Source organism: Cygnus olor, chromosome 13, assembly GCF_009769625.2.
Source record: "Cygnus olor isolate bCygOlo1 chromosome 13, bCygOlo1.pri.v2, whole genome shotgun sequence".
Taxonomy (NCBI): Eukaryota; Metazoa; Chordata; class Aves; order Anseriformes; family Anatidae; genus Cygnus; species Cygnus olor.
The window spans coordinates 13,087,618-13,112,759 of record NC_049181.1 but is presented as its reverse complement, the minus strand read 5'-3'; the positions used below and the strand labels follow the sequence as shown (position 1 = coordinate 13,112,759).

The following is a 25,142-nucleotide window of genomic DNA, read 5'->3' as shown; positions in this document are numbered from 1 at the left end:
GAGTGCCTTGGGGGGCAAAAAGCTGTCTGGTCAGCCAGCAGAGCTCCAGTGAAAGAGGTGCCGGTAAGCTGGAAATTAATTTCAGTGGCAGTTTGATTTAATTGTATTTAGTCTCATACATCTAGCAGCCCTGATCTGGAAACTCTAAGTAGTCCTGAGGACTTGGGCTTCTTGTGTGCTGAGCGGGCCCTTCTGTGGAGCTGCATATCAGCATCCTGCCACTGATAATACAGTTCATGCCAGGAGAGGATTTGTCTCGCCAGCACTGCTTACTCCGCGGTGGAATTTACAGGGTTAGTGCAGGACTCAGTTTGTTCTGCTCATTCATTAGCTTCCTTAGATCTTCCTCAGACCACACTGAAGACAAGAGGCACTTATTAAGAGCAGCAGTTTGTTTCAAGTGCTTTCTCATAAGTTTTCAAATCTTCCTGCTATAATGTCACAGCATCACTGGCTCCTGTGATGGAGAATAACAGTGGTTCATTAGGCTCATAAATCCAAAAGGAAGAAAGACTCTCCTGGAGACATGAGTAGCTTTATAACAAACAGAGCAGCGGGAGAGTCTGCAAATTATCAGCTCAATGCTTTATAAGCATTTTATCATCAGTTGGGGGAAATTACAATAAAGAGCAACGAGTAAGTGAAGCATAAACTATGGCATAAACATGCCCCGTGTTCTCCTCCGTCCACATTTCATGTAAAAGTGTATTCGGAGCCATGGCACTAGGGCAAGAATCTGGGACCGCTTCAGAAGCTCTTCCCCACCCAGAGATTTGCCCAGGCTGAAAATTACACAGGGTTATATGTTACGTGGACAAATTCCACCAGAAAAGAGAAAATATATGCAGTATTTAACAATCTCTCCCTATTATTCCAATGCAAGTGCAGCATGACAATGAGCTTGATAAGATGTTTACACCCTCTCCAACAGTTTTGCCACTACCACATTTTTAAGTGTGCAGCTTTGATTTACGACTAGTGATACTAAGATCCCAGCCTGTAAATTTTTACAGCAAGCAGACTTGAATTATGTGTTGAGTCTGCTGCACTGGATCAAAAATGCTCAGAATGCTCTCTGGGAAGATTTAAATGTATACGGTCTCTAAGCCATGGAAATATTGCTCTAATGTGCCTATGTGATTTTTAACAGATTGTGAGTTCAAATTCATTTATCAGCTGATGTCTAATGAGTTTGGCAGGCCCTTAATACATTAAGTATAAGAAAAACTATGAGCATAATGATGTAGACTGAGGAGAATTTAATGAACAAATAAGTGACCTTCACATTTATGTGAGATAAAGATTTCATGCCAAATTTTGCATAATATACACTGAAAATAATGGGATATTTATTAGATTTCTTCTCTCCTTTTTCTTCTTCTTTAAACAACACTTTTTCTTCTTTTTGCAGAGCAGACCTATATCCATGGATATGTGGCTGGGGAGAGTGCAGCCGGCCTGCAGTGGCTAAACCTTTTAATTCTACCTGGGGGAATCTGATTGAGCAAGGGAAAGGCATAAGTCATCCACGCCTGCTTCAGGGTGGCAGCTGCACTGGAGGTGAGCACGTTTGTCACACGTACAGGAGTTCACCTTGGTGCCTCTGCTGCCATAACTGCCTAGCACTTCTGGAAAATCACGTCACCCATTTTGATGCTTGAATATGTACCTAGGAATTTCACAGAATCACAGAATCACAGAATCGTCTAGGTTGGAAGAGACCTCCAAGATCATCTAGTCCAACCTCTGTCCTAACACTAACAAGTCCTCCACTAAACCATATCACTAAGGGCTACATCTAAACGTCTTTTAAAGACCTCCAGGGATGGCGACTCAACCACTTCCCTGGGCAGCCCATTCCAATGCCTAACAACCCTTTCAGTAAAGAAGTTCTTCCTAATATCCAACCTAAACCTCCCCTGGCGCAACTTTAGCCCATTCCCCCTCGTCCTGTCACCAGGCACGTGGGAGAATAGACCAACCCCCACCTCTCTACAGCCTCCTTTAAGGTACCTATAGAGAGCGATGAGGTCTCCCCTGAGCCTCCTCTTCTCCAGGCTAAACAACCCCAGCTCCCTCAGCCGCTCCTCATAAGACTTGTTCTCCAGACCCCACACCAGCTTTGTCGCCCTTCTCTGGACTCTCTCGAGCACCTCCATGTCCTTCTTGTAGCGAGGGGCCCAAAACTGAACACAGTACTCGAGGTGCGGCCTCACCAGAGCCGAGTACAGGGGGACAATCACCTCTCTAGACCTGCTGGCCACGCTGCTTCTTATACAAGCCAGGATGCTGTTGGCCTTCTTGGCCACCTGAGCACACTGCTGGCTCATATTCAGCTGCCTATCAACCAGTACTCCCAGGTCCTTCTCGGCCAGGCAACTTTCCAACCACTCATCTCCCAGCCTGTAGCGCTGCTCGGGGTTGTTGCGCCCCAGGTGCAGGACCTGGCACTTGGCCTTGTTGAACTTCATACAGTTGACCTCAGCCCATCGGTCCAGCCTATCCAGATCCTCCTGCAGAGCCTTCCTTCCCTGGGGCAGATCGACACACGCACCTAACTTGGTGTCATCTGCAAACTTACTGAGGGTGCACTCGATCCCCTCGTCCAGGTCATCAATAAAGATATTAAAGAGGACCGGCCCCAGCACTGAGCCCTGGGGGACTCCACTAGTAACCGGCCTCCAACTGGATTTGACTCCATTCACCACAACTCTTTGGGCCCGGCCATCCAGCCAGTTTTTAACCCAACGAAGCGTACGCCAGTCCAAGCCGCGAGCAGCCAGTTTCTTGAGGAGAATGTTGTGGGAAACAGTGTCAAAAGCCTTACTGAAGTCAAGGTAGATCACATCCACAGCCTTCCCCTCATCCACCAGGCGCGTCACTTGGTCATAGAAGGAGATCAGGTTCGTCAAGCAGGACCTACCTTTCATAAACCCATGCTGACTGGGCCTGATCGCCTGGTTGCCCTTCAAGTGCCTCGTGACAACATTCAAGATAATCTGCTCCATGAGCTTCCCTGGCACTGAGGTCAAACTAACAGGCCTATAGTTCCCCGATTTAATTACAGGTGTCTGTCTTTGTAAAATGCGTGCCAGCATTATGGCCTGAATCCCACTCATTTCACTGCATGTGAACTAGTGCCTACTAGTGACTGGCTCCAGTACCTCTGAAGGCTGAGAACATGTTGATCTCAAGTTGAAGTTGGCTGGGTCTAGGCTTTGTTTTGGGGGCTGCTTTGACTGATGAGGGTAGAGGAGCAGAGTAAGGCTCCAAAGGTGCAGGTGCTGGGGGTGGAAAGCTGTTAGATCAATAGGTGCTGTCTCCCCAGCTTGCCCCATCTCCCATGGGAGCAGCCAGTCCTCTGATCTGGCCCAGTGTGCCAGCTGGAGACTGGTAAGCCTGAACAACAACCCACACCTCTCCTTGCCTCAGTCCACCTTTCCACGAAGTGCTACTGCTCACCCATGTGAAGCCTGGTAAATAGGCTTCTTGCACAGAGCTTGCTTGCAACAGAGAGACAGAATGACAGTTAAAACAATAAGCTGTTTCTTGGGGCCGTGGCATTGTACTTTCATTAAAAAGTAACCAATGCTGAGGGTATTTCCACCAGAGGCAAGGGGATTTTCACTGAGGCAGTCCAACTCATTGAGAAGAAAAGAATCGTAACCTGGTCATTAAAAAGGAACAAGGGCAGGGGGCAGTTTTCTTATTGAGGCAAGTGGTAGGAAAAATGGTATCTTATGTACCTTGTCCCACCTTTTTTTTTTTTTTTTTCTGTTTATGTGGGAGCAGCAAAACCTGACTTCATTTTTCTATTTTAGATGATCTGTGGCTTTGCTGCTTGTCCTGTAGCTCGGCAGGTATTACAAACTGTATTTCCAACTAATGAAGTAGGAGTGAATAATTTATTTAATGTGTCAGACATGGCAGAAGGCACTGCAGCCAGTCACTGCGCATGAAGCTAATTGCTGCACTAAGAAAACAAATCTGTGCAAGTCCTCATTTCAAAGTTATTTCCAAGCATTAACTCAAAAGTTATTTCAATAACGAGGCCTCTTAACAGAAGCATCACTTTTCATGGCACACGGCATAGCTCTGTTGACCCTCCAGTGCTGCTCTGCTGGGGGAAGTGTAGTTCAAACAAAACTTTAACCGTAAAACTTGGGCAAGGGGGAGGCTGGGCAAAGTCTGTGATTAATTAGCAATTAGCAGTATTGAAATGCAGCGAGAAGGGAAAGAATTCATTCTATGCAGAGATTTTTGAATCCCTTGTTTGCTAAGAAGTGCTGAAGTTGTGGGTGCTTGGCAGGACTGAAAGTTGGATGGTCGGGCAACCTACACAGGAGGAGCTTTGTGGCTTATGTGAGCAATGGTTTAGAAGCCCACCTAAGTGTAATTTTATTTCATTGTAGTTGCAAAATTTGAATATGTAGGTGAATTCACCAGTGAGCCAAACTCTTCCCTCAGACACATGCTTGGATGCATGCTGACAGTGAAGCACTGTGTTGACCAAGGGAATGGTTGGATTGCCTTTGGGTAATCCACGCCTGCCCTGAGCCTTTGCAGATCCCTTTTCTGAGGCATTTAAGGGGTGTCCTGGCTTTGTGCTGGTCTTTTACAGACAGGGAGTTTCCCTGTCAGTAAGAGTGATTCCTGCTATCTCTTGCCTGATGCAAACAAGATAAGCAGTATCATGGGTTTCCTGACCCTCCTGTAAATGGAAACTTGTAGCCCTGTCCCTCAGTAAGCAAAGTGGTCTGGATGAGGAAGGAGATATATCACAGACATAGTTCTTCAATCCTTCCATCCCACTTTCTTGAGATCTTACACAGAACCCCACCTATTCAAAGTCACACTTGGCTTATCTCTGAGCGATTTTACGGGTATTTCCCAAATCATTCCTTAGCCTCCTAACGTGCTGAAAGGAATACACACTTATGGAACAGAAATACTGATGTGAATTAAGATTTACAGGAAGCACTTAGGCAGCAGATAGCAGGTAACGGGGAAATGATGAGATAGAAGCCTGCTCCTGCTCACCTCGGCTGCTCTGGGATGTGGCACGGCGAGATGAGGTTTGCTGCCTCCGTTTTCTCAGTCAGCCCTGGTGTGAGTGAGTGCAATGCCATCAATTCCTATTTGCATTTGATTACACCAAGGCTGAAATTGGTCCATGGTGTTTTACTGTATTTCTTTATTTTATTTTATTTTATTTCTGTTTCCTATACCATAAAGCTGACCAGCTGAACCATGCAGCGTGTAGCAACTTACAGTAAACCCTCCTTGTTCGGCTCGGTAATGGATGGAAACAATTCTGAAGTTAATGGTATTAGTGAGGAAATACAGTCATTCTTAACCAATCTTGTAATGCCCTTTTGGAAAAATGATACTTAAGGCTACTTTTATCATTTGATTTACAAGTCACAAATTTGTGCAAGAAACTTGACTTTAAGTCAGTCGCACACCTTATAAACTGAGCAGGGCCGGTTCACAAATGATTTTACAGCTCCATACACTTCCCTGGAGGAGCCATCTCCTTCCTGCTGGCCAGACACATTGCCTTGAAACAGCTGCCAACTTTTTAAGAGTTCCTTTTTGGCTATATTCTTCTTTTCATAGCAGCATTCATGGCCCCAGCCCAGGTTCATAAGGAACAAAGTGTAAAATTAATCAATGGATTGATACACTGTTTAGAATGAAAACAGCCCAGTTTTGGCTACATTTTCGGCCCCTGCAGCCAAAGGAGTGCATGTGTGTACATGAAATGTAATTTAGTTTTTCCTTTGCTGCCTGTTGATTTTCCTCTAATTCATTTTCCTTTTGCCTCTTATTGAGTCTCCCGTGTCTGGGTAAGTTTAACCCTGCACTGCCTGGTCTGTGCAGCACACAGCAGGCAGAGGGATCCTGTAGGTGGGCCCTGGGGTGGCTGCAGGCTTTGTTAGCTGCTGGAAGTGATAAGACGATATCCAGGAAAAGGTCTGTGTGAGCACAGCAGTCCGCAAGTGAAGCCTTTGATAGGTAAAATCTACCTGGAGTTTTAATGACTTGTAAAACCCTGAGAAAGCCTCTCGCCTGATATTTATTGCTTTGAATGTCTTCCAAATGAACTTTATCTCACCTGGAAAAGGTTAACATGGATTTGGAGCTGAGTAAATCTAGCTCAGCCTTTTTGCGTGCATATATGCCTTCAGCTGAACCTGTTAATACCCAAAGCTGTTCCTCACCTCCATGGACAGAAGCCACAACCTCTCTGTCGCAAGGCGAAGTAACTCGAGGCTCTGTTACAGAGCTCTGGTGCCTAAACTTACACGTTCACACTTTAAAATAACACTAGTGATTATTAATCAGACATCTTGAAGCGGAAAGCAAGCGATGTAGTGTCTGAAGCAAGGGGAGGGTTTGGGGGGGCACTGGGTAATTGCATATATTTCACAGACTCCAACGAGCCCTTTTCAGACAGGTGAAAGTTGACAATAGCTCTATTGGTAACTTTAATTTTGGAAGTAGTTGGTCTGGGAAAAAGTTAATCATATTGTAGGCACTGTCTAGCGCCACTCAATCTTGTTTCTATCACTCTCAAAGTCATGTATTTTTAAAAATACCAAAACCAATTTAAAAATACATCTAACAGTAATCACTTCATTGGAAACAACACACTGCAATAACATAAAACAGCAGCCACTTTCCTGGGAAGATTTATGAGACAGACTAGTTTTCTCACGACTTATGTTATTCCTGCCTTATTGTTTTGTCAGCATTGGATATGGAAAGTGGATGATATGTGAACACTCTCCGGCACTAGGAAGCTTTAGAGTTTTGATTAGGTAACAAAATTGAAAAAGTGAGTTTGCCTGCCCTGTTCAATCTCTGTGATTTAAATTTGGGTATGAGAAACACACCGAAGAAGCATGCTGCCCTCTCCTGCAGCTGCACCTTGCGGTGGGCCCGTGGCTCTCAGGGATCCCGTCCTCAGCCTAGTTCTGAATTTCCTCTGGAAATCCAATGGGACTGTAAATATCAGAGTCAGGTGCTGGCCCTGAAGGATGACGAGAGGTAAAAAGATAGAGATGGAGAACAAATAGAGAAATTAAGACATTTCAGGGCATGTGAAAACGTTCTAAAACAGGCCTTGTGATCAAACCAGTGAGGAATGTTTGCGCCATGACCAAGGGAGCTGGCTCTCCCGTGTCCGTGGTGGCCAACTGCTGCCTGTCCCTTAGAAATCAACAGCCTGAGATAATGATGAGGGGCAGAAATGAGGAGCCTGAATGGTAAAAAAAGTCCTCAGTATATCCTGGGGTGGGAGGGGGGGTGGCGGCATTGCAGCCTGTGAAAGCCTGGGGAATTCAGGCCAGTGTTGGTCACTGGGGGCAGAAGGTGCCTGGCTGAGGGGCTGCTCGGTGGGATGCGCGCTGCTGGTCTGCCTTGGAGGTTTCAAAGTGCAAACAGACAGCTGGTTTTCAGCACTTCATGTGTGCTCTGGGTTCACTCCCCTACCCATCCCATCAAACCAGAACAAGCCCACCCGACTGTTACCTCTGCTAGGTAGTCGGTACTTTTACGTGCATGGCTCACAGCTTGCACATCCTTATACAGAGTGCCTCTTACATCTCCAAAAGTAATACAAAGAAGCATGTTATCTGTGGCTTTTAAATCTGCACAAGTCCTAGAAATGAAATTTCATTCATGCATATATTTATATATACAAATTTATATACAGAGAGAGAAAGGCATAAAGAAATGGAGAAATAAATAAATAAAATGGGGTTTTCTGTATGCAGTTTACCACCCTGGGACCTATTACAAAGCACTTTTATTATAATCATCCAGGAACCAACAGCATAAAAATGCACTTGTCTCATGTATTATTGCTATTGTGTTCTCACACCTTTTAGTCCACTTCCCCTGATGACACACCCAATGCCTCCTTGCTTAGGCTTTGTGTAAATTAACTGCAACATCCTGGAAAATAATAATAAAAAAAAGTTTATTGTGGAAATATAATTCAGTGTTTCCTCTGTTGGCATTAGCATCTTGCAAGTCCCAAGTTCCTTGGGTAGATCTGCTCACTGCACTGCTGGCTGACATCTACCAGGCACAGTTACTGATGTGAGACTATTTTGTAGGCTTAGGCCATATATTCATAATAATTTGTAACAATTCATTAAAAATGAGTTGCCTGTATTCCTAACAGAACAGCAGTTAATGTATATTGAAATAGTGATTGCTTTGCTGTAGTTCATTAAGAAGTCATATTTTAATTCCTATTTAATTACAATCCAGTTACTACCATTTATTACCAATAATTCTAATGAGGTAAAATAAGAGATGTATTGAAAACTAATGATAATGTTACAAAGGTTCATTTGGAATTCACACAAAAATATTCTACTTAATTACAAAGGAATTGCTTCTACCTCGTATGTGCGAGGTGGGATGTGGTTGTGATTCTTGCTGAAGGATCAGCCTGTGCCTACCATGATCGGTGAGCCACAGGTCTACGCGTGCTCTCAGCCCACGTTCACCCAGAGGGCTATCTCACAAGGCGACCAACTCTGAAGATGGGGGAAGTCCCGAGCCAGGAGAAGGTGTGCCGAGGAAGACATGGTGGTAAGTTCCCCCTGCCTTGGGCCTCTCACAGGTTCATGGGTGCTCGAACATGTGCCACAATGGCTCAGGAGATAAAATATGGAGAAGGAACAATACTGTCCAGCTCAATGTAGGGCTCATTTCTGAGTTAGAAAGAGGTGGAGGTGGTTTTATACAATGGAGGAAGGAATGAGATGTGTGTGAGAGGGCATAGTGAAGTCAACAAAAATGTAAGGCAGAAAAATGCTGTCCTTGATTTTCTCCTGGGCCTGGCAAGAACTCTGCCCAGTAATGAGGTTGGTAATGTGGCTTTTCTCTGTTAACTGCTCTGCCTGTGGAGGTTTCAGGACAGTAGATCATGAAGTGTTTAAAGGAATTGTCCACAGTCCTCTGAAAAAAGTGTTTTCAGACAAGATTGGGATTTATTAAAAAACAAACAAACAAACAACACCCGTGGACCCTGACAAGGAATTGTAGTGAGCCTCCAACAAGCTTTGTAAGTTTAGGTCCCAGGGTCTGCCTTGTGCTTTTCCAGGAATGGGGGTGCAGTCCCTCAAGTGAAACTAAGACTGTGCCTGGGTTCTCTTCTCCTTCCCAGTTTCAGGAAAGCTTGGCTCCACTCTAATTTCAGTCATGTTTTGAAATAAACTTATGGGGTCTTTCCTATTTCTGTATAGCAAGACTACCTGATAAGGGGAATTTGAGGATAGTTATTTTTGCTTTGAACTATGCAGCCTGAAACATCTGTGGAAAGTTACCCTGAGCTTACCTTGCTCATGTTGATGCCTAAATTTCCCCTAAAAAGCAATGAGCCAAATCCATCCCTGGTGTAAGCTGTTCACTACAGTCAGAGGCATTGCCCAAAGGCACCAGGGACTGATTTGGTCAAACATGCCCAATGGCACAATCCTAACTCAGCAAAAATATTCCCTTTCTGTAATCAGCCTGAGGTGCAGGATATTTATGACACCCACTTAGATAGGCCTTCATATTTTCCCTCATTCTAATTTCCCCCTTCTCTTTATTTCTCTCTGTGTCTGTCACCTTTTTTCATGTCTCTCCAGATGCATTTCCCAGCATCAGATAATTGAAAGTCAGTGAACTGAGTTTCAGGTTATTTTGCTAAAAGATGCCTATTATTTTGATGAAGCAGGTGCACAGAATTAAAAAAAAAACACTCCATAATTGCTACTTTACTATCAGGCTTCTGCTGCCTAATCTTCTTTGATGTTGGTAGAACAAGCTTTCTATCTCCTCTAGGATGATTATAGGGAACATTGCTCTGTTCCTCCTACAGAATCCATTCCTGATGGATATTAAGCCTGGGTTATCAATTAAAGTTTCTTTATGTGCCGAGTGATTAGAGCCAGGATTGTGTGTGATTTCTAGCATAAAGCAAATCTGAAGTGATTTCTGCCATTAATATTAATTAATCACTGATATGTCAGACATTCACAACTGAATGCACGAGGTGAGCATGTGCATTTTACTATAGGAACCTAGGACTGAAATAATGGCTGAAATGCTCTCATTTAAGCATTTGGCAACTGTTTCCATAAAGTCTTCCTGGTGTAATTAGCTAAAAAAGGAGAAGCTGAGTAAATAGCTGGGGTATTAAAAGTATGGTTGCAGTACTGCCTCTTACCAAAAGGACTGACATTTCCCCTCTTATACTGTGCTCTTACTTATGGCTCTGACAAGCTTCAAATCTTTGGTGTAGAATTTTGCTGGTTATGTTTTTTTTTTTTTTTTCTGAGTGAAAATAATACCCAAATATAGACCTGTTAAGAATCCTAAAATGTGTATATATGTAAAGAGAGAAAAAGAGGCAGTTCTTGAAGGAGCATGCAGGTTTGTATAGATTCAGATTTTGGCAGCTCAGAATCCAAAAAGCTCACAATCCTACACCAGTCACACTTAGCACTGACTGGCTGATGCTCACCACCTCCTCTCCACTTCTCTGTGGGGCTGGGCTATCCCCGAGCTTAAACTGGGCTCCCCAGAATGTTGTTCCACAGCCTGATGTAGGTCAGCAGTCACTCTGGGAACAGAAGCCAGACCTCTGAGCTTGATGGAGGTGGTACTGGGCAGGCCAGACATTGATGGGAAGATGTACAGTGCGGTGCCTGCCTGCAGACTGGGTAAGAAGCTTGACTAAGTTAGCATGTGCAGAGGAGGAACAGTGCAACAGCTTGTGTTGGGCATCATGCAAAAGATTTTGGAAAAGCCTAAATCCTCTACTACATGGGTGTCCCCTGTCTCGCCAACCTTTATGGTGGCGTTGCTTAATTTCAAGGTGCACAACTTCAGTCTCACTCATTTAGGGTAGACTTACGCCTGTGGACATATAGGTGGGCACACAGAAGTGAAGCAATCTCAGAAGCGTGCATACAGTAATGATTGTAGACCCTCGCTACATACAGCTGAATAATTTGTTTGCACTTCTTGAGAGTGCAGTGATTGCCTCACCATACAGAGGGACACGGGCATGTTTACAAGCATTTAAATGGCACTTACATCTGTAGTATCTGATTGCCTTCTAAAGTGCAATGAAATCAGGCAAGGAATTCCTCTTTTGGAGATGGAAAAGACAAGGACAAAAATTAAAGTGACTTGATGTTTGCACCAAAAACCAATAGCAGAGCTAAAAATAGATAAAGAATCTCCCTAGTGTCAGTCCTGTGCTTTAGGTAATCTTGGAGCCAAATGCTCGCAGGGCCATATTATTGACAGAACGGTAAAGAGGCGCAGCAATGACCATTGCATCTCCACCTGTTTAAACCAAATGACTAGCTGTCAAATGGGATATAATTACCCACAGTGCTAATCACGCAGTCCATTCCCACTGTCATTACCTTTACTGTTGTCACGAGTATGAACAGCTTTGCCGGGCATGCAGGCACTATCCCCAGGCATGTGATGCTCTTTACACATGCAGCTTCATTGGGTATAGGTGGCACAAAACATGCTACTGCTTATTCAGCTGTATAGTCACACAAGGACATCTTCCAGATGTTGTCAAGTCCTCTCAGCTGTGAGTTGTTCGAGTGTCTGGCCTCCTAGATCCAAATTTACCCCTAGAGCAAGGCGATGCAGGACCTTTGGCCTCACCAGAGCTGTGTGTGTTTACACCATCAGGGAATGCAGCCAGGTGTGTGAGGCAAATGTGGCTTTTGCAAACACTTCCAAGTTTCTTTCAAGAAATGCATCGCTTAGTCGGACATCTCCTTGTTAGCATCGGCCCATCTTAAATCTGAGCCTTGTTCAGCAAGTGCCTGGTTTATCCGTTACTCACATTGTCATAAATCTTAGACAAAAGCAATTACGAGGAAAGCATATTTCTTTCTTTTATGGAATTTCTTAAAGCTGATGAGAGCAGTCAGATGGCTATTTTCATCAATGTACCTTTGATAGAGCATTAGGGAACAGAGATGGTGTCTGTTAATAGACCATTATTACCTGCCTTGGGTGCAAGGAGCTCTCATGCATTCCAAAAGTATATTAATGGCAGAGTAAAACATGACTTAGAAATAATATCCCCAGAAAGGGCCTTATTTTCACTCTTAAAATGATTTTAAATGGATTTTGCTCTTAATAACTGCTGAATTCATGTGCAGTATGGGAAGTGGATGCAATGAAATTCCTTTTCCAGCCCTCTGCCATGGAGTCATGTGGCACCTGTGTGGCAGGGTGCAAATTTCTGCCCCACGAGTGGATCTCTGCTGCCAGTTCGTGTCAGGACCCTGACACAGAGGACCCTGGTGCAAAGTGTTTTGTCTCCTTCCCCATCTCCTTTACCCTGCAACACCTAAGGGTTGGGCTTAAAAGTGAAAAGAGATGTCAGGAAATGCTTTTTTTTCCCAGGAGGATGAAGAATAGTAGCAGATATTTACCAAGCTACGAGTGCCACCACAGACCAGGTTTCCTTCTCCCACCTCTTTCTGTCCATATTGAGCTCACTTAATCCATCTCCTTCATGAGGTCAGACTAGGCCATGGGACAGAGCAGGGTGGAGATGCCCACACCATGGCATCTGGACTTGTGTTTGAGTTCAGAACCTCCTGGATGGAGAACACATGGAGAAGAACAGACCTCCAAAATGTTTCACAAGACAAGGCAGTCAGGAAATAACCTCAAAGTGGTGAAGCTGGGAGAGAAGTTCAAAAGAAGGAACGGGGAAAAGAAACATAAGGGAAACTGATGGGGAAAATGGACATGGACTTTTGCATTTAAGCAATGCTGCTGTCTGTGGGAGATGGTGATCCCAGAGAAGGCCAAGACAAAACTTTTAAGGAGATACGAGAACAAGATTTGACTGCAGCAAGGAGCAGACAGGAAATTCTGTGCTGATTCCAGGCAGGTTTTAAGGAAATACATTGACAGAAAATGGGTTTCTCTGTTTTAGGTTAAAGCACAAACGTTTCACTCATACCTTAACTGGTGCTATGTCCTGAAATAGGAGGGCTGCAGTTTCCCAGTGCAGCGATGACCTGACCCCGGGGATGCTCTTGGTGGCAGGGCACCAGAGCTCGCACAGCACCCGGCGCTGAGCAGCAAGCAGAGCTGCCTCGCGACATCACCGCTGCCATGCTCTTCTGGGGAGCGCTGCGAAGACAAAGCTGGGTAAGGCAGGGCATTTGCAGCAAATTAACAAAATCAATAATAATAATACTCCCCATCTTCCATCTATTGTTTGAAGCCAAATTATGTTTTGCTACAAAACGGTCTCAAAATATTGCTGCCTTTCCACATGTGATTCTTAATTAAAATTATGAATTTTATAGTGTTTTTTTTTCCCTTGCATAACATGAATTCTGTCCCCTCTTTTCTGCTCAGGTAGCTTTTCCTTTCATGATCTTCACAGACAATCTTTAAGGAAGAGGCAAGCAAGCGATTAATAAAAGTGTGAACAGGTGGTTGCTCTGCTACTAAAAGAGATCAGTAATGCAATAATTTCCTAATTATTATTATACCTTCTAAAGGTTTTTAAATACATGATAATATATTTCCCCACTGCTTCTTCTGGCACCCCTCTTGCTCCTGGCATTATTTCTCATTCAGAATAATAATTAATGAGAGCTGAGGTATCTAATATATATTTTATTCCTTCTGTTTCAGTCCCTTAAGTAACCATCTTGTCACATTTGTTATGCAAATTTTCACACATTGCGTGTAATTTCAGCAATATGTGAGAATGCCTCTCAAAAACGCCTTGAGTATTTTGTTTTATATATTTTTATGAAATTATCACTTATTTTTTCTTGAAAGCAGTATTTCTCCATAGCCCTTTAGAGAAATGGATGAGGCTACATAATTGCTCTTGTTTTATTGAGGTAAAAGGAAGCAAAGAAACATTTCTAATTATAAGGTTTTAGCAGTAATAACAATAGCAATAGTAATTTTTTTATTTTTTATTTCAGAGAGCACTCTGTCCTTGCTTATGGGCTTCAAACTGCACCATTAGGAACAAAGTACTATGTCCTCAGTAACTACCCATTTAGGTAAGCGTTGTACATGTGTTTAACACTTCAGGAAGTTATCTAATGTAGATGATGGGCCATGCAGATTGTCAGAGGAACAGTGCTCTAATGAGGGTTCAAGCCATCCATTACACATTTGTCAACTTGGTCTGTTTGCCTGTAAAAGTTTTGTTTGCTAACAGAAATCGTCTATGCTGTAGGCTAAATAAAGGGACATTTGGACACCAGAGCCCAGAGGCACTGACAAGTGATGGAGCAGCTCCTGGAGCACACAGTGGCCTGGGAGCTTTGGCTAAGCCTCAGCATGGGCTGAGGCCTGGGTGGTTTTCAGGGTAGCTAATAAGCCCTGCTTTTCCCTGAAAGTTCAAGTCTGGAGTTGTTCAGTGGGCACAGGTGATAGCCAGGCTTGGCCTTGCTGACTTTTGTTTCTACGTGTCCAGACATCCCTGAGCTGAGCTCCAGGTAGCCATGCAGATATACTCACTGGCTACTTTTCCTCACCCTGGCAAAAGAAAGGCATAAAGAGCCTGGTTTTACCAGCTCTGTCTGATTTTTCCAGCTAGCACCTCAGGTAGGCTCTGCTGCTGTGCTTGATAGGCCTGTCTTAATGAAGCAAATGGTGAAATTCCCTTTCACTGCAGCATCCAAACCCTGTTTGCTTCTGGAGGCATTGCCTCCCACAATGTCCCGGGGCAAGGGTCATTTTGAACTTCCAGAATTTGACACCGAGTGGTTGATCCAGCTCATCATTTAGTCCATGCACTTTATTTTGACTCCTCCTGGCATGTCCACTACCCACTCATAAGGATCCATGTACTCACGGCAAGAGCAGCCCCAGGTTTAGTACCCAGCCCCATGGGCTTGTGCCAGCCTACTTTCTCACTAAATTCAGCTGTACTTTTCCTGCATGAAGACATGTTTTTCCCTGTTGGATTGCAGATGTGCACAAAGTGGAGCAGCCATCTACTAGGACTGTGTCTTGGATTTTGCAGCCAGCAAGCATTCATATGCGGGGCACAAGGTAGGTTCTCTTGAGCCTGTTTAATTTTAAACATGTGTGGGCAGTCTCAGTTCAAAAAAATACTACCCTGGATTAAACTACTGTACCCAGCAAGGTGCAGAATTAGTCATCATTTGGAAAGGGACTGTAACTTCACATAGGATATTTTAGCATACAGTTCAGCAGGGTGAGAGAGAGAGAGAGATCTAACCTGAGCAGCCCATTGTGTGACATTGTGTGCACACATATATGAAGTCTTTGACATATTTCTCTAATACGCAAAGATTACTTGAATGAAAGCTGCCAGTTTGCTTACGTTGCCTGCAACCATGCAAAAATAAGGAAACTTGGGCTTCCTATGTGGCAGGAATACTATGAGTCTGTCTGTGATGTAAAATTATGCGAGCAGGACTTTTCTCTAAAGAAGATTTCATTTTACCTCCCACAGTCAGTGGGCCCGGAGTACTTACTGAACATTTTCACTGCAGTTTTACATTGGCAAGGATCCTGGTGTCATGCAACTCTCCCACCTGGTTCTCCTGTTTACCTTTAATCACACTTTTGCAGTGTCGGGTGGCGGTGACCATTTGCCCACAGAGTCCCTCTAAGGCCTCAGAAAATCTATTTCTGCTGACCTTTTCCATGCTTTGCTGGAGATGTGGTCAACACTAGCCTCGTGTGGGAGATTAACCTACAAAGAGGAATGATTAATTAGGCAAATTTGAGGGAAAGGCAGATCAGTTTTTAAAACTGTTCCACCTTGCTGAAGGCTGGAAATTCTCTGTAGAAAAAGGGCGGTTATTTTCTATACCAAAAGTATTCAGGTATATGCGTAATGAAAGCTGTGAAATGCAATATTGTTGGCGTTGTGATGAGTGAACACTGAGAGTTTGAGCTTCCCCTTGGCCTCCCCCAAGTTAAAAATTATTTTGCAATTAAATACGATTATGTTTTGGACAATTTAAAAAAAAAAAATCAAAGTTATTTTTAACAAAGCTAATTCAAACTCCTCCAAAAGCAAACAAACTGATTTATTTATTTATTGAAAATTACGTACAAACCCCTTGAATTGCTGTAGCCATGGACAACACTGAAACAGGTTAAGCATCCCTCTCAGAAATGCTGAATTTTGAGTCCTGTTCCCAAATCCCCATGAGCCAGGGCCACCCACGTGGGTGCCTTTGCTGGGTGCTAGCATGTGCTTGAGTGGGTTACCTCTGCTCTGCTCTAGGTTACCTTTGGTCACTGCTCAATGCCCTTGAGTGCCAGCTTCAGGGATCTGTGACTGTTTTAGCACTGTCTCTAGATTTTCCTCCTGCATAAAAGAATAAGAAATAGCTTGCCAGATTCTGCTGAGAAACATCACTGCTTCCAAAACAAGTCCTGGAGCTGTGCACCACTGAGAGGCCATGCTTCAGTGCAGGGTGCTCACCTTTAAAATGGGGGAGCCCAGAGGTGCTGCTTGTTTTTCTATGCAGAAAAGTAAATAAACACACCACTCCCTGTCCTGATTTTGGTTGGGATAGAATTAGTTTTCTTCAGAGTGGCTGGTATGTTGCGGTGTTTTAGATTTTTGATGAAAACAATGGTGATAACTCACCAATGCTTTAGCTGTTGCAGAGCAGTGCTTGCACTAAGCCAAGGACGTTTCAGCTCCTCGTGCTGCCCTGCCAGAGAGGTACCTGGGTGAGCACCAGGAGCTGGGAGGGGACACAGCCAGGACAGGAAGCCCAGGCTGGCCCAGGGGACATTCCATTTTATATGGGCAGCACTTGCCCCTTTTTATTATTATTATTTTGTTTGTTTGTTTGTTTATTCCCTTTATTTCACTAAACTGTCCTTATCTCAACCCATGAGTTCTTGTACATTTACCTTTCTATTCTCTCCCCTGTCCCACTAGGGGGTAGTGAGTGAGCAGCTGTGTAGTACTTAGCTGCCTGCTGGGTTAAGCCACAACAACCCTTTACTCCCAAACTTTTACAAACATAATTGGGTGGGAGCTAAAACCAGCCTTTGTGCAATAAAGGAGAGAGATTTTGCTCTCCCCACCATGAAAAGCCATGCAATAAAAATGTAAATATCTGCCTTGAAGGCTTTCTTAATAAACCTTGTAATTTCCTTAAAATTCTTTCTATATCAAAATTCTAAACCACTTTGAGATGAGCTATTTTAGACTGTAATTGGGCTATTCATTCCCTATGCATACAGTGATCCTAATCTAATATGTAACAAGAACTTAAAAGCTAATCAATAATGGAACACGATTCTCTATCAGTAGAGCTGCCTGTTGACTCCTGTGAGAGGGATCTTCACAAGACAGCTCGGCTCTGATGACAGCCTTATATTTATTTTAAACATGAAGTTGAAACATCATCTTTCTCTGTATTGTCACTTCCAATTATTTTTGGAACAAAAACACCAGAGGGAAATGAGATCCTTATCCTGAAATGTGCATTCATATTTGATAAATAGCCACAAATTCTGGAGAATGTTTACTGAAATGTGGGCTTGAAATGCTTTCACGTGCATTTTTACTAAAGCCATAGATTATCTGTTGCAAAATGTGCCCGGGCTGCTTTGCCAAGCTACCCTTTCCTGTGCCTTAGAGGTGAAGAAAAGAAAGGGGATGAGTATCCCAGTGCTGGAAGGCTGTATTTTCCTGGGGTAAAACCAAGGTAAAATCAGCATCGAGAGGGAATCAAAGTGAACCGCCACTTACTGTCCTTCAGTGGAAGTCAAGAAGCCTTTTATACCCTCACGTACAAAAGACAAATCCCCACTTTTCATGTCTACACAGGGGCTTGAGATGGAGCGGGTGGAGGGAAGGGGGTTAAGCGAGTACACAGATGTGCCTAAACCCATATCAATCATAGGCATGAGCAAATGCCGCCCTCTTAATAGGCAGGCTGCAACAATGTGCACAGCTGGATTTTGAATTTTATGGGCTCTCTCAATAAAATGCAAGCAGAAGACATCTCCCATCACTCCCCCAGCTCCGGCCATTTGTGCTCTCACCATTTTCCCTTTGAGCCGCGCTGGGGACGCGGGAGCCGAAGCCCTACAGTTGTAGCCACATACGACCCCCTTGCCACTGTCTGGAGCCAATTAATGTGCATTTTGGAAATACACGGTGGGTTTCTGATGTCAGGTACACTTCCACAAAGTCCATGTATGTAATCTGGAATTACTCAGGGCACGAGGGATCAAGAGCTGGCTGGGAAAGCTCCTCTCTGGAGAGTCCTAAATGCCAGTGATTTCAAGTGATTATTTATTGAGCTTTATAATAGTGCACATATCCTCATACACATCCTTCTCCTACAAATTACCCTACAACTTTCCAGCCCTTCGTTATGTTGTAGGGGTTAAGGCTTTCCTAAGTAATCTAAACATCCAGGAAGGAAAGCTTGCTAAATGCTGAGCTAAGCTTGAACACTGACCCTATCTCTTAACTGTATCAGAAACTTTATGTACATCATAAAACGTAATAATTGCTGTGGTAACTGCTCATTCATGTTAACTAAAGGAGTAAATAGAGTTGTGTAATATAGCCAGTGCTGTGTTGGGAGCACAAAGGAGGTCTACCTATTGAAAGATTTAAGTGATACATATACATATACATATACCCTATAGCAAAATTTGCTTTCTTCATCTTAATAGGTGTATTTGACCTCTTTAAGGCAATTCTCTTTCATTCTGCTCCTTCTTTTGCAAAGCCTTTGGGCATAGAAGGCAACTAGACAGTTGCAAGGGAATGGCAGATCAAGCATGAGGCTTCATTTACCTTCCTTTCACTCCTGTTTTTAACAGTGCAATAATTCGACCCTGTCCTTTTCTCAGGTGATGTCCCTTATTTCAGCTGGGCCACAGAAAGGAAAGGGAAGTTTGTGCTCCTCCTCTCTGTGACCAGCAGCAGGGTCTTCCTGGGCCTCAGCTCTGTGCAGCCACGGACTCTTTGGCACATAATTTCTCTACTACTTTGGGGTTTTTTCCATAGCAAAATTAATAACTTACAGAGTGTTTGCAATGACTGTGAATTTCGTTTTCAGCTGCAGGTCCCCCTCCAGGGCAGGACACGTGTGCTGTCAGTGACCATTGCTGCGGTCAGGAGCCAGGCCTGCCTACAGAGAGCCGGTCATTTAAACAAGCGTCACTAGGTCCCGGGGGACCGCTGGAAATGTGGGCTGTCCTTTTCCTGGCCACCCCAGAGAAGATGAGGACTGGGACGTGTGCTGTGATGCTGAATGGGTGAGTTATGGGGCTCTTGGGCTGTGCTAAAAGTTGTGGGCAGGGGTGGCCTTCCTGCTGGTGGCAAGTACTCGGTGTGGGAGCGTGCATACGGTGGGTCGCTGTGCTAAAGGCAAATCACAGCACAGCTGTGCTTGCCTGTTGGAAAGAAAAGACATGTTCTTGGTGGCAGCTATTTCTTTCATTGCATGTTACAGCTGGCAGCCATCAGCTGCTGGGCCACCAACACTGAGCTGAACACTTCTCCAGCCCTGTCCTGGGGCCACACCTTGCCCCTGCCACTTGTATACCCCTGGGCTCCTCAGTGAGACACTGCGGGGCAAATACATTTCCCATGCAGCCAGTGAAACCACACCCAATGCATCCAAGAAGCAGAATGAATGTACTTAGATTGCAAAAGATATCTCCTATCTATTTCAAACATACTCTCCGTAAGCCTTATTTTAGTATTTTTCCCTTTGCCAATCTGAGGCTCAGCCTGCACCGTGAATACTATGTGTAAGTTTTTGATTGACATTCAGTCGTGAGCATTTAGCTATCTCCATGTCTTGTCAAGTCATCTTTTGATAAAAGCATTTTAGGTGCCACAAAATGTAATCACTTCACTGCAGCATTCTACATTGCAGATTCAAGTTTCTCTGCACATTTTTCAGCTAAAGATTTTTGGCACTGTTGATAGATCTGTTCCACGGGCAATTTTGGATGGATCTATTAATATTGCCTCTAAGAGTAATAAGTCCTGCTCTTTTACAAAGTGAATCATCTATCTCTCCTTTGGACTTGTAGTCCACAAGTCAGTAGGGTTTCCTGTTTTAATAGTCTTCGTACAGCAGCGAAGTGATTTCAAAAAATGTTCAGCCCAGTTTTGGGGCCAAGTAGTGTGTCTTTTGGTTATTTGTTCTCCTAGACAGGCCATGTCACCATTAGTCATGCTTCAGAGTGATGGTTTACTTTCATTATTCACTGACTGCACCGCTTCCCATTCAGCGCTTTCCAACTCAGCAAGATTTTCCTGTGCTAATTCATCTGAATCATTTCTAGAAGAGTTTATATCAAAGGACACATTCTCAATGTTAATAAAGTGGAGGGGATTTGAGACAGGTTGTAGTCCTGATTCTTTAAAAACAAGCATGTAAAGGTATTTACTCCATGTTTGGGAGCACGGATGCATTGGCAGGGAGTCTTGACATGATCGATAGCCCTTTCCCTTTTTATGTACCTTCTGTTTGGGACATTTAGCACACGTGCTCTGTGGTCAGGACTGGGCTAACACCGGGTCTGCCATAACAGAACCACCATTCCCAGCATGGTTCAGGATATGGCTCTCGGACACCATCACTCTCAAGGCCCTCTGCCCACAGGACTTATTACGCTGCCACCGATGTACCTGATCACTTACTTCAGATGATGACTGAGATTCCGTGGTAGGTCCCAATTCTGTAGATTTTTGGTAGGACTCAGGGGATTTATGTGCTCTGCTGCAGGCCTGCCCCTGGGGCTCTCTGCCCCTGTATTTGTGTGTCAGGAACATGCAGCGTAGCCATGCTATAATGCCCACACATTTGTGTGTTACACATCTGGCTCTACTGTCTTTTCTATGACTCAGGACAGAGGCTTGATCTCACCGGCTGCATTTCTGAGTGGGTATTTATCTGTTTGAAGGCTCCTCTGAACTTCCCACGCAAACATGAGGCTATAGGGTTTCATGTAATCTTACATTCCTGGCTTGTCAGCCTGCCCACAACAGCAGTGAATTGCGAAGACAAAAAATTAGAGGAAGAGTTAGTTAAACAGAAACGTAGCCACCCACATCATCTGCTGCGTCCTACTCCTCTGCAGCCGTCTCAGAACCTAAGACAACAACAAGAAAACAAAGGACACTTTGTAACTCAGGCTAATATCATCAAGCGAAGTTGTCAGCATGCTCTGGGAAGGGCACAAAGGAATTGCCCTAAACTTGGAATTTTGGTCCTCAAGGTGTGGATAAGAGGAATTTTGACAACTGTGGAGAAAAAGCAGTTTGCTTTGAAACTAGAAAGGTTGCTTAAATATTCGTGTGAAACAGAAATGCTAATTTTTAAAAATTTTCCATCTAACTATAATTACCAGGATTATGCTGAGAACATGACTCTTCATGGCAGGCCCCAGTGTCCTCTGACTGATGTCTATAACAACATCAACTTTCCCCTAGTGAAGCCAACCCTTGGCTTTCTATAGAGTTGATGAAAAGAAATAGATGTTACATCTACCACTGTTAAAGTTAGTTACTAGCACAGGCTTAAGACACTATTCGATTTTCTTTGAGTGTTCTCTTATCTTAAAGATAGCCAAACCCAAACATTAGATTGGTTAGGGTAAAGCAGACTCTGAAGTTGCCAAGTTTCTTCTCTTGGTGATCAATGGAGGGACTCATGACTTTATTCAGTACATATGAGACATTTTTTCTGAATACCTGGACAGGTTTTTGTCTTGAATTTGGAGGTGGCAATTGATTTTAGGTGCCTTCAGGCTTATGTGTGGCTGCAAGGCTGCATGGTTCACAGCCTGCTCAGCCCCATTTTAGAGAGTGTAAACAGGGACCTTAGCTTTCACTATTGCCACCCAGCCTTAACAGGGCTTCGCATTTCCCTTTGGCAATACTTGAAAATATGGCTATTTTCCTTCCTTCCGTCCTTCCTTCCTTCCTTCCTTCCGTCCTTCCTTCCGTCCTTCCTTCTGTCCGTCCTTCCGTCCTTCCTTCTGTCCTTCCTTCCCTTCTTTCCTCCCTTTATGCCCCAGGACACTTCTTTTTTAGTTCCCCAGTGGGCAAGGCTGACATTTCTGAGCCCTAGGATTACCGACCATGCTTGTTGCTAGTCAGATCCCTTCCAGCTCTCCAAACCAGTACAAAGCTCTGGGCTTTCAGCCAATTTACTCACAGGTTTATCATATGCTGACATTGTTTCTCTATAAATAGGTCTACCTTTACTGACATTATTGATTCAACTGCCTCTCTTCTCGCTAATACTCCTTTTAATGTATCCAACCTGCCTCAGTATTTCACCTAATGAAAGGCTGAAGTCAAAAGGGTAGAGGTCGAAGAGGTTAAATTGCAAGTGTAAAGGTCTGAGGCTTTAAAGTCAGTGTTTGCAGTGTGAGACAACAATCTGTCAGTAGAGCAGAGCTGCAAGTCTGAGCTCTCTTTTCCACCAGAAGAAAGTGAACAGTCAAGCCAATTTCACATTTTATTAATAATAATTTGAATTAAAATGAGCTTCTTTTGCAAAACCCTTCTTCTGATCCATTCATGGGTTGGCAGCGATAACAGGCACCCTAACCTGCCCATCTCAGACCGCGTGATTTTGAAAACAGGGAGCACATTTTCCCTAAGAGGTACAAACACATCTACACATCTCACACGCTGCTTGTCTTGGAGTGAACCCAAACTAACAGACCAAAGTGGTAGTTAGGAGCACTAAGTTGTTCGCACTGGATTTATCAGAAGACCACAGACTCCCCCTTCCACCTGGCTCTCTACCTTCAGCATATCCCTCCTCCCTGCAGCCCCGTGGTTCAGCTGGGGAGCACCGTCACGGAGCCTTGCTCAGCATCACGAGAGGTCTCAGCAGAGTAAGCTGCCCGCTTTGTTTTCCAGCAGATCTGCTGGTGCCCGGGCCACGGGTCTCCTCTCTGGCATGGCTCGCATGCTCCGCAGTGGCCGCAGCTGGGGGCCAGTGGCAGCCTTGGAGCTGGCTGAGGTCAGACGTCCACAGCGGGGCAGGAAACTGGAAGTAAATGCTCAGGTCTGGCAAGGGAAGCTGCCAGGGCTTCCAGAGCTATAGGCCATTAAATATTGTGCTCAAACCAAGCGGCATCCCCCATCCCAAAACAAATCATAAGAGATAAGAAAATGTTTCACATTGTTAAAAGTTTATATTATCTCTGACTTCAGAAATGTTACCATTAACCAGGGAATTAATCAGAGATTTTCACTTACTCCTTGTTCTGAACTATAATGAGCCCTTTAACAGTGTAAATAAAAAGATCTAAAGATTCAATAAACTATAATGTCACAAATGGCAATCATCTACCATGTGAGGCCTCTGTGTTAAAAAGCATCACACAGCTGGAGACAAATGCTTCAGTATAACATTGTAAATAACCTCTAAGCCCACTACTAATTAAACTGAAGCTTCACTTCTCCCGGGCATTGAATATATGAACCAATTAAGAAAATATCACTTTTCTGAGAGACCTGCACTGCCCCCCCCCTTAAAATAAAAAATAAAAAAAAAGGTGTGTGTGTGGGGGGGCTGAAAGATCCAGAGATAGAGAGAAAGAAAGGAAAGGGGGGGGAAAAAGGGAAAGAAAGGCGTTTTACAGAAGGGACCACACTGATGCACTGGGGTTACAGTAATGAGGCATTTCTGCTTTAAGCAAATTTTGCACCTGTAACCTGCAGAAATATAGCCATAGCACTTGAAAAATTACTTCAATGCTGCACAGTGCCATGAAAATTTATCTTTGAGATGATTTTATTGCATGGTTACCCTAGGCAATTAAATCAATAAATCTTAACTGTCAGAAAGGTTGGCCTGCTGCCAGGAATAAATGAAATGCGCGGAATCAGTAAATAAAAGGTTTCTGACAACTCATTCTAGGAATTATTTAGCAGCTGGGCTTTTTGGTGGTGGTGGTGTTGCTTTTGTCTCCAGCATTTATTGACATTCTCCGTGAGAAATGATTATGCTAACATAAACAACATAGCACAGAGATACAGATATATAGGAGAGAAGAGCTGGGCTCATCAGGGCAATAAATTACCCTCCCGAACCAGAGGCTAGCAATGACTTCAGGGGGCTGGTGGAGGTGGTGTTAGCGAGTTGAGGCCTCAGCCACGGGCTGGCAGCACGCAGGAAGTCCTAATATTGGGCAATGGGAGTTCTGGCGCTTTGTTATTAAAATAGATGTGTTATTTTCATTGATTGATTCAGAGATGATTGAGATTGAAATATCTCCCTGAGACATGGAGGTGACATTTCCGTGGGCCTACAGAGCCCAGTGCTCACTGTGGGAGATGCCAGGTTTGACAGAGAAATCGTTGTTACGCCTGCATTGCTGGTGCAGCTGCTTTGCTTTCTGGGCTGGTGTAGCAAATCTGAAGGCCTGAATCTGATTTCACTTACCTACCTCGACGCTGGACATGTTAAGTCAGTGTGAACTTAGCAATAGGCTCAGACTTTGTCCAGGAGACACTGAGGTGAGTGCAGGTGACCCTATTAATAAATGGATAGATTTTCTGAAGCCATTGTGGGCTGCTAGCTCAACCTCCCGAGTACCAGCAGGTCACCACACTTCGCCTGGTGAGTCCTGCTTCCAGCAGCTGGATCGCCATAGGCTGAACAGGCCCGACCCTCCAGCAGGGCAGCTGGGATAACCTAGCTCTGTACCAGCCCTGGCGGTGGGGATCTGCACGTCCCAGATGCCACCAGTGACAAGGGCACCGCTTCCAACAGAGGGACATCCTGCTGAGCTGGGCAGCAGAGGAGGCGTCTCCTGCCTGCAGCAAAACTAATGAGATGCTCCGCGAGGCTGCAGATTGGGGCAGCCTGGAGAATGTGCAGCTGTCCTTGAACCAGCACCAGCTCTGGGGAGCCAAGGAGGTATTTATCTGAGCACTGCAGAAGAAAGTCCTCTGCCAAAATGTCTGTATGCAGCTGCTGGACACCCAAGTGACCTTCAGTCACAGCAGCCTGTGGGGAGAGACACTACGCTGCCTGGGCCTGGGAGAGGGCTGGGGACACAGCTCAAGCTAAGCAGGAGGCATTGTGTCATCTTGGAGACATCGC

The 25,142-nt window shown here is 44.4% G+C and overlaps 1 long non-coding RNA gene across 4 annotated transcripts in view; it reads left to right on the top strand.

Moving 5' to 3' along the window:
* LOC121077564 overlaps positions 1-25,142 on the top strand; it is a 51,136-nt gene that overhangs the window by 15,296 nt on the left and 10,698 nt on the right. For 2 of the 4 annotated variants that reach the window (XR_005824160.1, XR_005824163.1), the window contains 6 exons: positions 1,412-1,560; positions 8,532-8,610; positions 12,995-13,212; positions 14,010-14,090; positions 15,009-15,090; positions 19,116-19,314. This is a non-coding gene — a long non-coding RNA (uncharacterized LOC121077564). The remainder of the gene's footprint in view (positions 1-1,411; positions 1,561-8,531; positions 8,611-12,994; positions 13,213-14,009; positions 14,091-15,008; positions 15,091-19,115; positions 19,315-25,142) is intronic. The other 2 variants (XR_005824162.1, XR_005824161.1) reach the window with 2 other exon arrangements.